Here is a 16,047-nt window from a genome sequence, read left to right as displayed (position 1 = left end):
TCCGTGCCTCTTTTTGTGGTCACATGTGCACAAACTCATTTTAGAAGCTCATAGAATAGCTATCTTTGTAAGCATTGATAAGTTGTCTGTTAGTGGTCTAATGTCAGTCAAGGCCCAAAGAAGCTCCTGGGAGATAGAAGAATGTGAGAAAGAAGAAAAGTACAAGGAAGAGAAAAGCAGTCTATGTGCAGTTAGAGAGATGGATCATAGTTTAAAAGCACTGGATGTTCTTCCAAAGGACCCAAGTTCAGTTCCCAGGACCAACATAGTGGCCCACAAACATCTGTAACTCTAGTTCCAAGGGAATCCAATAACCTCTTCTAGCCTCCATGTATCTGAACTCATGTGGTGCACAGACATACACTGAAGCACACACACATATTCATAAAATAAAATAAATGAATACATCTGTTTAAAGTATAATAAAAAATAGACAAAACAAGAAAACCTTGAGTATCCCCCCTCTAGTTTTAAAATAAGAAATGAATCAATGAGTGTTTTACATATTTTAGGTCCCTGGCAATGGCATCCCCAAATAAAACAAGAAAATAAAATACCTTTCCCCCTCAAAATCCTCTGGCTACTGAAGTAGTAAGATGAAACAAATGTCCAAAGGGCAGGATTTCTATTATTGAAATTTAGTCAGGGAAAGGGAAATTACAAATCGTTATGACAATTTTTTCTGGAACAATGAATTCCTAAGCTCTGCCCAGACAAACTCCTACCCACTGGTCACTAGTTAACAAGGAATTCACGCACACAAATATGCCAGCAACCAATTTCAGAGCTAAGATATACCTAGATCTTGCTGTGAACTATGCTGGTGAGCTGTTTTGATCTCTTCCAGAGGCTTCAAGCATAAACTATTCACAGGTTTTCGTGTCTTTTTTTTTTTTTTTTTTTTTTTTTAGATTCAAGGTCATTATTTATTTGTTGCTCTTAAAGACTCATTTCTGACTGGTCTCAGACTTAGAAGTAGAAGCTCTCAGTGTGGACGACAGCCTACATCTCTTGGCAATCTGTTCCTGGCGCTTTTCTTTGGCTTCCTTCATCCTCTTGGCCAAAAGTTTAGCGTATTCTGCAGCCTCCTCCTTGTTCTTCTTAGTGCATTGTTTCTTCAGAGCGTTTGTGTTGCAGGACGCTGTGGAGTAACAAGCAATCTTGGATGCTTTGTTCCTGGGCTTCTTACCTTCTTTGTTTAAGGGCTTCCTGACAACATACTGGCAGACATCATCTTCTTTGTAGAGATTAAAATGTTTTCAGATTCTACTAGCTTTTTTAGGTCCCAACCAACGAGGCACAGTAATATCTGTCAGTCCAGGAATATCCTTCTCTCCTTTCTTTACAATGACCAAGTTGAGAACACTGACATTAGCGTCCACAATGCATCCATGAACAGACTTGTGCTTCCTCTCTCCATTCTCCTTGGTCTGTAACAGGAATGCCCCTTACTCAGCAGCAGGTGCACTCTGCCATGGGTCAGAACACCTTGCTTCATGGGAAAACCTTGCTTGTCATTCCCACCGCTGATCCAGACCACATAACCCTTCCACTCTTCACCAAGAGCATCAGCGGCTACTTCCGTGGACATGCGCTTCTCATAGAAGGTGCGGAGCTTACGCTCGTCATCCACCTCGATGAGCTTCTGATAGCCGGTGGTGGGGAAGGAGATGTTCAGCTTCATCTTGACACAGCCGAGCGCCTGGGAGGTGTCACGAAAAAGAGCAGTTTTCATGTCTTAACCAGCAGCATGGGAACACTAACTTACTTGCAAATGTTAAGCAGCTGTCCTGGGCCAGCCTCACTGAATATGAAAGTGAACAACACTGAGCAACGATTAAACAACTGATGAACTTAGTTTAACTTCTGCATTTATTTAGTCAGCAATGTGTTCCTCCAGAAATTGCTAAGTCAAACATTTTGCTACCTGAATATCTGGTGATTAACTTCAGAGACTTGGTGCTTTAAGTATGGATGCAAGAGCTCAAAGGTCAATAGGAAAGATGGATCCTGAAGGCCTAACATCCTGACTGATCAATGACCTCAATCAAAATTCCATGTCTTCTTATAGGAACCACTGATATATCCCTACCCATATAACCTGTTCTCTTTACTCTTGTTCTGATTCCAATGCTAGAAAAAAACAATCTCTTTTCATATTAAATTTTGAATTATATCAGGTCAAACAGAGCACAGAGAAATGAAAAAGCAAAAGAAAGAGTTCATTAGAACAGTTGTATGGGGTGATTTCACTGGTCCAGCTCACCCAGCCAGATTTTGAAACTATTATGATCATCTTCCATGAGGTGAACCTCAAAGACTAGGCCACATCTGACAAGAGCCTTGCCTTCTGCCAGGAATGGGGTTTGTGAAAATAAGTTTTGGCAGTGCACTTCCTATTGAAGTGACTTATTCAGGAAAGACTAGGTGGGGAAGTAGATGCTATATCTATATTCCAAACAGGAGACCAGATTCAGCCTGATCCTATGCAAAAGATGTGAAGCACAAACTGATCGGTGATTGTTCAGGGTCTATAGTAGGGGTAGTGGGGCATAAAGATTGCAGACATTTTTCTCAACAGAACTGGGTAGCCAGAGAAAAAGAAGCTTGTTAGTTTTCAGCCATTCTAGCAGCTGGAATATGCAAAGACAAGGGAAAGGAGTCCAAATAAGGCATCAACAACAACTGACACATACCTCATCACCTAAGATCTTTTCTTCTGAAAATCATGCATGGGCAAACTTTTCTATGTCAAGAGCCAGATGGTAAATAGCTTAAGTTTTTACATGCCAAATGGTCTCCATTACAACCATTAAATCCTTGTTATAACACAAAAGCAACAATGAACAATTTATTATAAGTCCAAAAGGTTGTGTCCTAATAAAATTATAAGAGAGGGCAGATTGTACCTATTCTCTTAAATAGAGGGCCAAGGATACGCACATCTAAAGAGTTGCATCAAGATGTGTTCTACCCACCATTGACCTATCATTATCTGGGCTTTAGTCTCATCCTATAAAATATTCTGAGAAGTTGTTAAAACTGTGAGAAATATCTTTCTACTCAGACCATGGCTTTGCCCTCTGCTAGCTTGACATTTCTGGGGAAAATTACCATTTATTTTGGTTTTATTGTTTCAATAGTCTGATAGTCAGATTGAGAGATATGTGGCTCTTTAGAATATCTTCATTTGTGTCAGGTCCATTACATGGCCACATTAGAGAACCGTTTATGTGGCTTCTTGGGGTACAGTCTGTTAGTCCAAGTTCAGTATCACCTTCAACTTTTTCTGCACTATAATCAGAGAAATAATATCTGGCACAGAGCACATGGCAAGGGGTTCCCAGACCTTGACTCTGGGGAATCAATGTAAACTAGAATCTTCTGAGATTATGTCAAATTTAGTAAACTTTAGGTACTAACTTCTGTAATGTCAGTCTCACCTTCTTCTTGCCTACCTGGAATTTCAGCATTAAACATACAATTTTTGAACATATAATGTACTATTAGAGTAGCACTAAAGTCCTATTAAGGGAAATGTTTTCTGTCTAAGAGAGTGGAATCTGTGCTCTGCGTGGACACTTAACGCTACAATTGGACCAAGCCAATAACCTGGCTAAGATGGTATGGGGAGTTCAAAGAGATGATCACTCAGGCTATACTCATGTACAGTCAATTGAAAGTCTTTATTCCAGCTGGCTGGAACTACACCCATGTGTTCAGGGACTTGGGTGTAGTCTTGAGTGTAGAGAACATAGAGTTTTTAAAGGCAGGAGACATATCCTGGCAGCTGCAGGGCAACCTCACAGAAATAAGCAGTCTGAAGTAAGCAGTTTTAATAGAGGTTACAATAAGTAGTTAATTGGAGGTGGTTCCTAGAATAGAGTTGGGTAGTTTTCTGTAGGATTCTCCATCAAAGAGATCAGATTCTAGTTTAACCTGGAATGACCTCAGCAAAAATATAAGATGAAGGAATCTCTGCATTGTCTTACCTGCTGACAAAGGGACCATGCCTAGGAAGGTAGGATTATTTTGAAGCAAGATATAGAGATAGACAGAATAATTATTCCTTTCATAAGATACTGTAATTTTTATTCCTCAAATTTTTGTTCCCAGAAGAGTCCCTACAAGCTTAGCAGCAATGAAGTTCAGCTGGGTCTACCCAGCATTCCAAGTCCAGAAAGGTAAGACATTCCTTTTTCTTTTTTTTTTTTTTTTCTGTCTCTTTCAGATTCTGGCCAGGACATAAGTATGTTTTTTTGATACATTGTGCTTTCCTGCTCTTTGTTTAAAAGCACCCACCCTCCCTACTATGTGGCTGCCTGCTGCTGTATGGTAGACCTCCATACCTGTAATTCAACCAGAATTTTTTTCTTCTTTCCTCCATTCTCCTCTTCCAAACACCTCCTGAGATTTACAGCTTATACCATAAGGGTTTTCCTTTAAGCTCCAATAAAACTGTCATTAGGCTGGCATGGCTAAAGATCTCTCTCTCTCTCTCTCTCTCTCTCTCTCTCTCTCTCTCTCTGTGTGTGTGTGTGTGTGTGTGTGTGTGTGTGTGTGTGTGTGTGTGGTGTGTGTGATTAGTTTATTTAGTTGGATCTAGGAATTAAATTGACATGAAACAGATCACGAGCAGAAAAGCATAATTTTTATTTTACATGAACATAGTGATACCCACAAGACAGTTAAGCACCAAATAAATGGTCAAGGCAAAAAGCTCTTATATCTTTTACACAAAGAACAATGAATTTGTTAAGAGGAGAGTTCTGATATGGAGCAGCAAATTATAGAGGCATCTAAAACTATTAGATGATAAGATTTTATTTACACAAACTCATTACAGCAGCAATTCTTCATAATAGATAAGGGGTTATTTAACTTAGTATACAAAAGGCTTCTTTTTCACAGGAATTTTTATGATTTCTATGGGTAAAAATGGAGGGATGCATTAGTTCAAACAACCCTTTCAGCATCTGTAACTTTCCAGGTACCTTGAGCTGGGAGCAAAATCAATGTGAGAAAGGCATATTTGGACATAGAATGTACTCAACTCTTACATGCTACATGTCTGGTAATATGTTAGATACTAAATGTTAGAACAAAGAAGTCCAACTGTCTTTACCTTCACATAACTTCCTGAAAGTTAACTTTGAAAAACACAGAAGAGCCAGCCCTAAATTTTGATCTCTATAATTATGAGAAGCACAGTACAGGATAAAATGTTCTACAGCCAAAATGTGTGGCATTGTTACAAATAGGGTCTTACCATGTAGTTATAGTGAGTAAACAAGGCAATTCCTGTAGCTGTTGTTGCTTGCAGACCCCCTTATCCAGTAACTCAATGGGAAATATCTCATTCCTTGTATGGAAATTTTCATTTAATAACCCATGACTTCTGGAAGTAACATGGAACACACATACAAAGTAATCCCATTCAAATTCTTATTTAAAGTTTTATTTTAAAATAAACTTACTAACTAATAGGTTTTCTTTTTTTTTTTTTTTTTTTTTTTTTTTTTTTTTTTTTTTTTAATATTTTTATTACATAATTTCCTCAATTACATTTCCAATACTATCCCAAAAGTCCCCCATAGCGCCCCCCACTTCCCTACCCACCCATTCCCATTCTTTTGGCCCTGGCATTCCCCTATATTGGGGCATATAAAGTTTGCAAGTCCAATGGGCCTCTCTTTCCATTGATGGCCGACTAGGCCATCTTTCGATACATATGCAGCTAGAGACAAGAGCTCCAGGGTTCTGGTTAGTACATCATGTTGTTCCAACAATAGGGTTGCAGATCCCTTTAGCTCCTTGGGTACTTTCTCTAGCTTCTCCATTGGGAGCCCTGTGATACATCCAATAGCTGACTGTGAACATCCACTCCTGTGTTTGCTAGGCCCCGGCATCGTCTCACAAGAGACAGCTATATTTGGGTCCTTTCAGCAAGATCTTGCTAGTGTATGCAATGGTGTCAGCGTTTAGAAGCTGATTATGGGACGGATCCCTGGATACAGCAGTCTCTAAATAGGTTTTCATAAGGCTTTTTCATAGGTCCTTTGTACATAGTACAGATCTAATTCTAACTTTTGGTCACATAATTCACAATTGCCTCATATAATATAAAATATCTTGAAGTGTCTCTAAGCAACCAAGTGAAAGACTTGTTTGATAAAAACTTTAAGACATTGGTACAATTAACATAGTAAAAAAATGGCCATCCTACCAAAAGTGACCTACAGATTTCACACACACACACAAAACACCACCCCAAAACAAAATAAACAAACAAACAAAGGATAGCTAATACAATCCTGAATAATAATAGAACTTTTGAAGGTCTCACAGTCCCTGATTGGAAGATGTACTACAAAGCTATAGAAATAAAATTATCTAAAAACCACATGGTATCAGGATAAAAACAAACATGTTGATCATTAGAATCAAGTAAGAAACTCAGATTAACCATCTGATTTTTTTTTTTAGGTTTTTTTTTTTAACTAGAAGCCAGAAACACAGGAAAAATTATAGCATTTTCAACAAATGGTGTCCATCAAACTAGATGGGTTCTTGTAGAAGAATGCAAATGGATCCATACCTATCACCCTGTACAAAACTCCACTCCAAATGGATCAAAGACCTCAAAATAAAACCAAATAGACTAAACATGACAGAAGAGAAAAGTAGGGAATAATCTTGGACTCAATGCCACAGGAGAAGAATTTCTGAACAGAAAACTTGTATTTCAGGCACTGAGATCAACAATTAATAAATGGGACCTCATGGAACTGAGAAGTTCTACACTGCAAAAGGACACCATCATTCAGAAAAAGCAGCAGCCTTCAGAATGGGAAAAGATTTTTCTCTCAATTATATATGTGATAAAGAGATAATATCCAAAATATATAAAGAATTTTAAAAACTAGATATTAAGAAAAGAAATGAACCAATTAAAAATAGCATACCAATCTAAGCAGAATTCTCAATACAGTAAACTCAAATGGCTGAGAAACAGAAAATTTCACCATTCTTAGCCTTCAGGGGAATGCAAATCAAAACTACTTTGATATTCCATCTTAAACCTGTCAAAATGGCTAAAGTCAATAATGGAAGTAACAGCTCACGAGTAAGAATGTAGAGCAAGGGGAACACCCCTCCATTGTTGGTGGGAGTGCAAACTCATACTGCTACTATGAACATCACTGTGGCAGTTCCTCAGAAAGCTCTACATAGATCTACTTCAAGATTCAACTCTTGGGCATATACCCAAAGGATACTTCATCCTACCACAATGAAACTTGCTCAACTATGTTCATTGCTGATTTATTCATAATAGCTAGAAATTAGAAACAATGTAGATTTGCCTCAACAGATGAATGGATAAAGAAAATCTGGCAATTTATACAGTAGAATATTAGTCCTGTTTTGTTTTTTTTTCTATTGAAACACAGAAAATGTACTTTAAGCTTTTCCAAATGATCCAACGAAGGGCAGAATACTTAACAAAGATGATGAAACACAAAGTGAAGATATCACTTTCAAGGCTGAAATGATGGAGCTGACTATTGGGAAGAAAGATAGTCAGAATATTAAGCCTTGCATTTCATTTTTAAACTAGATTATTCTATAGTAGGTAGCAGATTACTTTTGGAAAAAAAATCAATGAAAGGGCTTGTTTGACTCTAAAACTTCAATATAGATATAAGTTAAGCCACAAACTCAGAAAAATACATCAAGCACAATTACAGATTTTAGTAATATCTCTCTCCATAACAACCTTAAATATAAATGGTTTCAATTTACAAAAAAGATATACAAACTCCCTTATTAGATTTTAAAAAAAGAAAAAAAAAAACTTGATCCAACTATTTGTTCCCAAGAAATACACCTCACTGATGCAGATACCCACAGATTGGAAGCTAAATGATGCAAAGCTGCCAAGCTGGTCTAGTTGTTCTGATAATTGAGGAACTAGGTTTCAAATGAAAATTAGTCAGACTAGATAAAGAAGAGTACTACATATTAATAAGGAGAACAATTCATTGGGATGTAATAATTTTAAATATATGTGTATCCAATTTTAGAGCTTCTGATTTCATTTTATAAAAAAAAAAACAAAATAGTAGACAGATGATCAGATAGGTTCTGATATAATAACAGTGAGTGACTTTAACATTTCACTTTCATCATAGATAGGTCCTTAAAACTGAAAATCAACAAAGAAAACTCAGAGCAAAACTACACAATAGATCATGTGAACTTAATAGATTTGTGCAGCATACTTCAACCAAATACAGAATATACATTATTTTACATGAAACCTTCTCTAGAATAAACTACATTATTGACAAAATATTAAATTTTAACAAATACAAATAATATAAGTTATATTCTATAATATATTATATATATATATCAGATCATAGTGCAATAAAACTGAAAGTCAATAGCAAGAAAAACTACAAAAACTACACAAACTACACATGGAGAGTGATTGACACACCCTCAAATGATCAGTGGGCCATTGAAGGAGAAAACTAAAATTTCTTAGACTCAAATTAAAATGAAAGCACAACTTACAACAACAGACAGAACAATTCTAACATACAAGTTTACAGCTATGAGTACTTTCATTAAAAAAACCAATAGAGCTTACATTCCAATAACCAAAAATGTATGCATGATAAAATAATCCATATGAAAAACAATAGATTACAAGGAATACTAGCAATTTTAAATCAACCAAATAGAGACTAAATAATAGTACATAAAATAAGCACATATTATTTTTATGGGAGGGATTGATAAACCCTGAGTAAATTAACCAAAAGAAGAGAAATCCACTCTGAAGTGAGTGATGAAGAAGGTAGAGGTACTGCTGAGTCCAATGGAATCCAGAGAATAATGATAGAATACTTTGAAAACTTGTATTGTGAAATAGTAGAAAACCTAGACGTGATGGACAAAGTTTTAAATACATAAGCTCTATCAAAATTAATCATTATGATACATATGCCTTAAACAAAATCTTGACAATCAAGGAGATGAAGCCATGATAAAAAAGTCTGTCAGACCTTACATCCTCCTTTGGCCTCTGCATAGACATGTACAGGCATACATAACAACAAAAATACTATAAGCACACACACAGTTTATCAAACTGTTTCATGAATCAGAAAAGGAAGAATCATTACCAAATTCATTCTATGAAGTAGAGTTATCTTCATAAAAAGAAACTGGGTAAATGATAAAATGAAATCTATAAACTAATTTCCCTGATAAACATAGATGCAAAAGTTCACATTACAATTCTGGAAAATAGAATTCAAGAATGCCTTAAGAAAATTATACACATTGATCAAGTTGGTTTTATTCCAAGGAGGCAAGTTTGGTTCAACACATACAAATCAATTGATTATAACAGCATGTATAGTTAACAGCAAAGTACATAATCATCTCAACTGATGGAGAAAAGTTATTCAACAAGTTCAAAATCCTTTCATAATAAAAGCATTAAAGAGATGAAGAATGGAAGTAATATATCTCAGCATAATATAGGATATATGTGACAAACCTATAGCCAATATTATATTAAATTGGGGAAATGGAAAACATGTTCTTCTAAAATCTGGAATGAGACAAGGATGCCCATTATCTACACTATTATTCCATTTAGTACTTGAAGTCTCAGCTGGTACAATGAGTCAAGAAAAAGAAATAAAAGACATAAGTAGAAATCAAAGAAGCTGAATATCATTATTGTTAGATATTATGCCTTATACTAGAAAGACTCTAATGACCATACTAGAAAACTATTAGACTGGATATATGCTTTCAACAAAATAGCAGGTCACAAAATCAACATACAAAAATCAATAGTGTTTTTAATATATCAATTCTGACCTTGCTGAGAAAATAAATAAGGAAACCAGGGAAATTCTACCTATAAAAATTTCAAACATACATAATGTAACTAAGAATAAACCTAACCAAGAGAATGAAAGACTTCTACACTGAAGATGATGAAAAAAAAATTGAAAAATACATTAGATGATGCAAAGACCTCCCATGCTCATAATGGGCAGAATTAATACTATGAAAGTGGCCATATTACTGAAAGTGATTTACAGATTTACAGAACTAGGAAAAACCAATCTTAAAATTAATATGGAAGCACAAAAGATTCCACATAACCAAGGCAATCTTTAGCAGGAAGTACAAAGTTAGAAGTATCACAACACCAAATTCAAATTATGTTAGACAGTCATAGTAACAAATCCACCATGGCTCTGGCACAAACAGACATGTAGACCAATGGAATAAAATAAATAACCCAGAAATAAGCCCACACAAATACAGACATCTATTTTTTTTGACAAACTTATTTGTTTTCTTTTTCCCTTGCTGTGATCAAATATTTTCCTGATTTGTTTTGTTTTGTTTTGTTTTTTCAGGTTGACACAAGCTAAAGTAATTTGGGAAGAGGGAGTTTCAATTGAAAATATGCCCCACCAGATTGACCTATTAGCAAACTGTGATGTATTTTCTTGATTGATGACTAATATGGGAGGGTCTAACCTACTGTGAGTGGTGCCACTTCTGGGCAGATGGTCATGAGTTCTCTAAGAATGCTGGCAAACCAAGCCATAGAGAGTAACCCAGTAGACAGCATTTTTCCATGCCCTAGCTTCCCTCAGTGATGGAGTGTGAACTGTGAGTAATAAGGTGAAATACACCCTTCCCTCACCGAGGTGCTTTCAGTCATGATGTTTTAGTACAGTAGAAGCCCTGAGACAAACAGACAATAGTAACTTCAGGAAGAAAGGGGTTTTTTTCTTTCACTTATGGTTCAAGAGTACAGTCCATCGTGAGAAAGAGAAGCAAAGGCAGCAGTATCTTCAAGGTCACACTTCATTCATAATCAGGAAGCAGAGAGTAATGGATGCACGCTAGTGTTCAGCTCATTTTATATAACCCAGTATGCCCACCAGGGAATGGCCCTGCCCACACTTAAGGTGAGTCTTCACTCATCACTGATACTAATTGTGACAAAAAACTCACAGGTATGTCCAGAGGCTAAGTAATCTCTCAATGGCAGCATGTTACCTAGGTGATTACAGATCTTGTCAAATTTACTATTAAGACTAACAACCACAGTATTAGAAATATACATAGGGTTCCTGGTTTCCATATATAGAATGATCCCAACCTCTAATCTAAAATTAAATCAAAATGGATCAAAAACTTTAAAGTAAAATCTGTTAGTTTTAAATTGCTAGACGAAAACATGGGACAAACATTTCAAGATAAAAGTATAAGCAAAGACTTTGGAAACAACCACCAGAATAATGAGACAACCCACAGAATTGGACAAATGTCTTCATTAACTGCGCATCAGACAAGGGATCACTATTTAGAATATGAAAAAAATTGCAAAACTTAAATACCAGAAAAATCAGGGTGCTGAGGAGATGTCTCAGTCAGTAAAATACTTGCCGCACAAATTTGGATCATGTACATAAGCCCAGATTTCTGGAGCTTATTGGTGAGCAAGATTCCTGTCTCAAAAGATAAGGTGGAGTGTGATAACAGAAGACACTGAATATCAACATCTGGCCTCCACACACGTACACAAATATTTACCTCCATATGCATGTGTACCAAGCCATATGAACTTGTATCACACCACACACACACACACACACACACAAAATCTTTCAGTCAATAAATGAGCAAATAAACTGAATAAAAAGTTCAGAGAAGAAGAAACATAAATGGCCAGTAAGCACTATAAAAAGCATTCAAAATGTTTACCCATCAAAGAAATACAAATTAAAATTGTTTGGAGATACCATTTCACACCATTCAGAATGACTGTCAAAAACAAAAAGCAAAAAGACTAAAGCAACAACAAGAAAAAAAAATCAAGGTCAGGTGTTGTAGCACTTAGAGGGAAAGAGATAGGTAGACAGATTTCTCTGAGTACAAGCCTAGCCTGCATTACTTAATGAGTACTGGGCCAGCCAGTGAGACATTGTCTTTAAAATGACCAAAAAACAAAACAAAACAAAACAAAACAAAACAAAACAAAACAAAACAGTAGGCCAGGCACAGTATCACCCACCTTTAATCCCAGCATGAGAGGGGCAGTGTTAGGTAGATATCTGAGTTTGAGGCCAGCCTGGTCTACAAAGTGAGTTCTGGAACAGCCAGAGCTACATAGAGGAACTGTCTCTGGCTCTCTCTATCTCTCTGTCTCTCTGTTTCTCTCTCTCTCTCAAAAAAAAAAATACAAAAACAAAAAGCAAAAATAAAAGGCCTAGAGAGATGTCTCCGTAATTACAGTAATTAGTAGTCCAAGCTGCCCTTGCAGAAGACCCAAGTTCAGTTCCCATCACCCACACTGACTGATGTTACAACTGCCTGCAATTCCAGCTCTGGGGAATCTGACACGTCTGGCCTCCATTGACTCACATATATGAACACACCTACACACACATGTATATACACAAATTCCTATACACATAATTTAAATTGTTTTAAAGGAAAACAAAGGAGAGCAAATGCTGGTAACAATATAGAGAAAGAGGAATACTGACTGCCACTGAGAATGCAAACTGGTGCAGCCTCTGTGGAATTTATTATAGAGGTTCCTCAGAAAACTAAAAATACAACTGCCAGGTGATCTAAGCATAGCCCAACTGAGCGTACACCCAAAGAAGTCTATGTCTTACCACAGAAAAACATGTATATCAATGTTTGTACCTACATTATTCACAATAACCAGAAATTCAACTGTTCTAATTGTCCATCAGCATATGAATGTATAAAGAAAATGTTGTACACATACATAACAGAATCCTATACAACCATAAAGAAAAATGAAATCATGCTATTTTCAGGAAAATGGATAGAAGCCAAAAATTATGTTAAGCTAAGTAAGCCAAATTCAGAAATATAAATGGTACATTTTCTCTTATATTCAGAACCTGGAGTGTGTGTGTTTGTGTGTTTGTGTGTGTGTGTGTATGTTGTTCATGAAACTAGAAAGGGTATCATGAGTGGGAAGAATATGATTTTAAAGGAGAGGAGAAAGAAGCCAGAAATGGAATACATCTGTAAGAAAGGAAAGAATAAATTATTTATAGAAAGGAAGGGAAGGGGACCATCTTGAGAGGGTGGGAGACAAAGAGGAGGGCAGTGGAGGAGCAGAGTGAATGAGGACAAAGTATGTATGAAAGTGCCATAACGAAATACATTACTTTGTGTGTTAGAGTACAATGCTAATTTTAAAGAAAGAAATCTTGTGACATATCAAAAGAAAAAACTCAATATGGTTGAGGAAAGAAACATATCCCAATGCAAAATATGAGCTGTACCCACATCAGAGCTCTGCACCAAGTGGTCCACACCAAAAGCAAGAGGTTCCCTCCTATTGTGCAATGACTATACCATACCGCTGCACAATAGTACTTGCGGAGAGGTTTTATATCCTTCTTTGTGTGACGAGAGCATGATAGTCATTCCTAATAAGCTGATAGATCATATTTACTCAGCCCAGCATCACAGCAAAGATAAGATTAGAGAGGATATACCTTATTCACAATTGGAGGAATTTTAAATATGAGAAAAGTAACTGACATCTAAATAATGACACTGTTGAATACTTATGCTGTGGAATTTCACACTGAAGCATCAACTGTGTAAGGTCATTGCTATTTTTTTTTTCCATTCTGAACTTATAAAATTGACTTGATGAGTTAAAATAAAGTAGACTCTCCCTCTCCCGGCAGTATCCAGGATGATAAAGATAATGTAATATTGTGTTCCTTCCCTCTAAAATTCAGTAATTCCATTATATGATATCAATATTATATTAGACATAGTTACACCTTTGAGGAAAATTACATGAAAATTAGCAACATTGCCATTTTAAAAGAACCATTCTGTTCATCCCCTCTCTTCCCAACAGGATTAATGACTCCTGCATTTCATGGTAAACTCAGCTCAATCAATTTGCTGAGGCATCTGGCCTAGGCTCTAAAGGTTACACTGTACTACCTGGTGGAACCCAGATACTCATGTTTCTCCCATGCTTTAGTGTTCTGGCTTCTGCTGCAATTGCTGCATTCTTACATAGTTTGGGGCCCCAGAACCCTGACTAGGCAATGATAAAAGGACAGACACATATATAGAAACACTGGAATCTGGTGACCTTGAATGCCTCAGATGGAGAAGCTACAACACACCAGAATCTCGGTATAATTATTGTATGCTTTTGAATAGAGAGGTGGGATTATTGTATTCAACTGAACAAAAAGGTGAAGTTATTATGCACAGATAAAGAAGGAGACAGTTTTAACTGACCTCATTAGGAACAATCTCTATAGGGGTGGATTCTTTGGGCTGTAAACATTTTAAGGAAGAAAACTATGGTAAGCATTTTCTGCATACACTGTTAATGTCTGAACTCGGACAAGAGGAAGGCTTTGACATCCCTCACTGGACGAAGGCATGGCCACTTCCATAGGGTTGAGGCATTGGAGTCCTTGACATGGCTGTGCTCATGTCAACAACACAAATCTCTTTGGATTTTACTCTTTCCCTAAACATGAAGATACCAGTTCAAATCCCATGACTTCTGTCTCAGTTTCATATTCTTACATATTGACTACAGAAGACCTACCTATGGTATAGTTGATACTTTTGAGATGTTACTATGTGTGAGTCCCCTGTAACCTGTAAATTTCACTACTTTCTTCATCTGAATAATGTGGAAACAAAGGTTTAGGCTATGCCTGACATACCACATAATTTGTGTTAGTCCTAGTCTCAATAACTTAAATGGATGCTGCTCTTAAGCAGGCAGCCAATGTCACCTTCATGCCCTTCTGAGCTACCCACCAGAGCCAAGTTAGTTTTTGCTAAAGCCCCTTCCTTATTGCCACATGGCCAGCATTCTACCACAAGTGAATAAAGATTATAAAGATGAAGCAAGGAGAGGAGGTGTGGGACTATGAAACTGTCACCTTGAATCTTTGTACATGTATAAACTGACAACATGACCCACTCCACAGTATGGTTAAGAGGAAGGTTCTGTAGATATGAAAGAGAGAGAGAACAGCCAGAGGCATCTAGAAGAGTCCAGGGCAGAGAAAGAAAGTAGATATGGCAAGGCCTGTAGACTGAATCTGGCCAGAGATACCTATAAGAGAAAAGAAAATAGCAGGGGAGAAGTAATAGAAAAAGCATAATGAGAGAAGCAGGAGGGGAAGAGGGGATAGCTGGAGGGAGTTTATAAGGAAAATAGGTAGTTAAAAAGGAAGGAAACTCAGCCAGGCATGGTGGCGCACACCTTTGAACCCAGCACTCGGGAGGCAGAGACAGGCGGATTTCTGAATTCGAGGCCAGCCTGGTCTACAAAGTGAGTTCCAGGACAGCCAGAGCTACACAGAGAAACCCTGTCTCGAAAAACCAAAAAAAAAAAAAAAAAAAAAAAAAAAAAAAAAAAAAAAAGGAAGAAAGGAAACTGTGAGCTGCAGGGAGCTTAGAGTAGGGAAAAGCAGTGAGAAGAGCTGGGACTTTCTAACAGGTGTTTGTGGTACTCAGGGACCCTGGGGGCAGGCATGAGATTTAATATGCTAATAAACACTCCAGGCAGCCATTTGTTACTTCTGTCAGGGGTAAGGAAAGTAAGTCCTTTTGGTAAATGAGAACCTGAGGAATGCTGGCTTTTACCAAAATGCCAGAAATTCTTCTACAGTCCAGCTTGCACTTGGAGCAGAGATTGAAGGAAAGGCCATCCAGAGACTGCAACACCTTGGGATCCATCCCATATACAGCCACCAAACCCAGACACTATTGTGGATGCTGTGAAGTGCTTGCTGACAGAAGCTTGGTATGGCTCTCTCCTGAGAGGCTTTGCCAGAGCCTGACAAATACAGAGGCGGATGCCCACAGCCAACCATTGAACTGAGCATGAGATTCCTGATAGAGTAGTTGGAGAAGGGACTGAAGGCGCTGAAGGTGTTTGCAGCCCCATGGAGG

The 16,047-nt window shown here is 37.2% G+C and overlaps 1 pseudogene; it reads right to left on the bottom strand.

The window, feature by feature from the left end:
- Nucleotides 1-947: 947 nt before the first annotated feature.
- Nucleotides 948-1,704, bottom strand: LOC110287410 (small ribosomal subunit protein eS6 pseudogene; annotated as a pseudogene).
- Between the last annotated feature and the right edge of the window lie 14,343 nt (nucleotides 1,705-16,047).

The sequence above is a fragment of the Mus caroli genome, unplaced genomic scaffold (assembly GCF_978045245.1).
Source record: "Mus caroli unplaced genomic scaffold, Mus_caroli_1 scaffold_5, whole genome shotgun sequence".
NCBI classification, from domain to species: domain Eukaryota; kingdom Metazoa; phylum Chordata; class Mammalia; order Rodentia; family Muridae; genus Mus; species Mus caroli.
The sequence above is the reverse complement of the archived record's forward strand: the minus strand, read 5'-3'. Positions and strand labels throughout refer to the sequence as shown.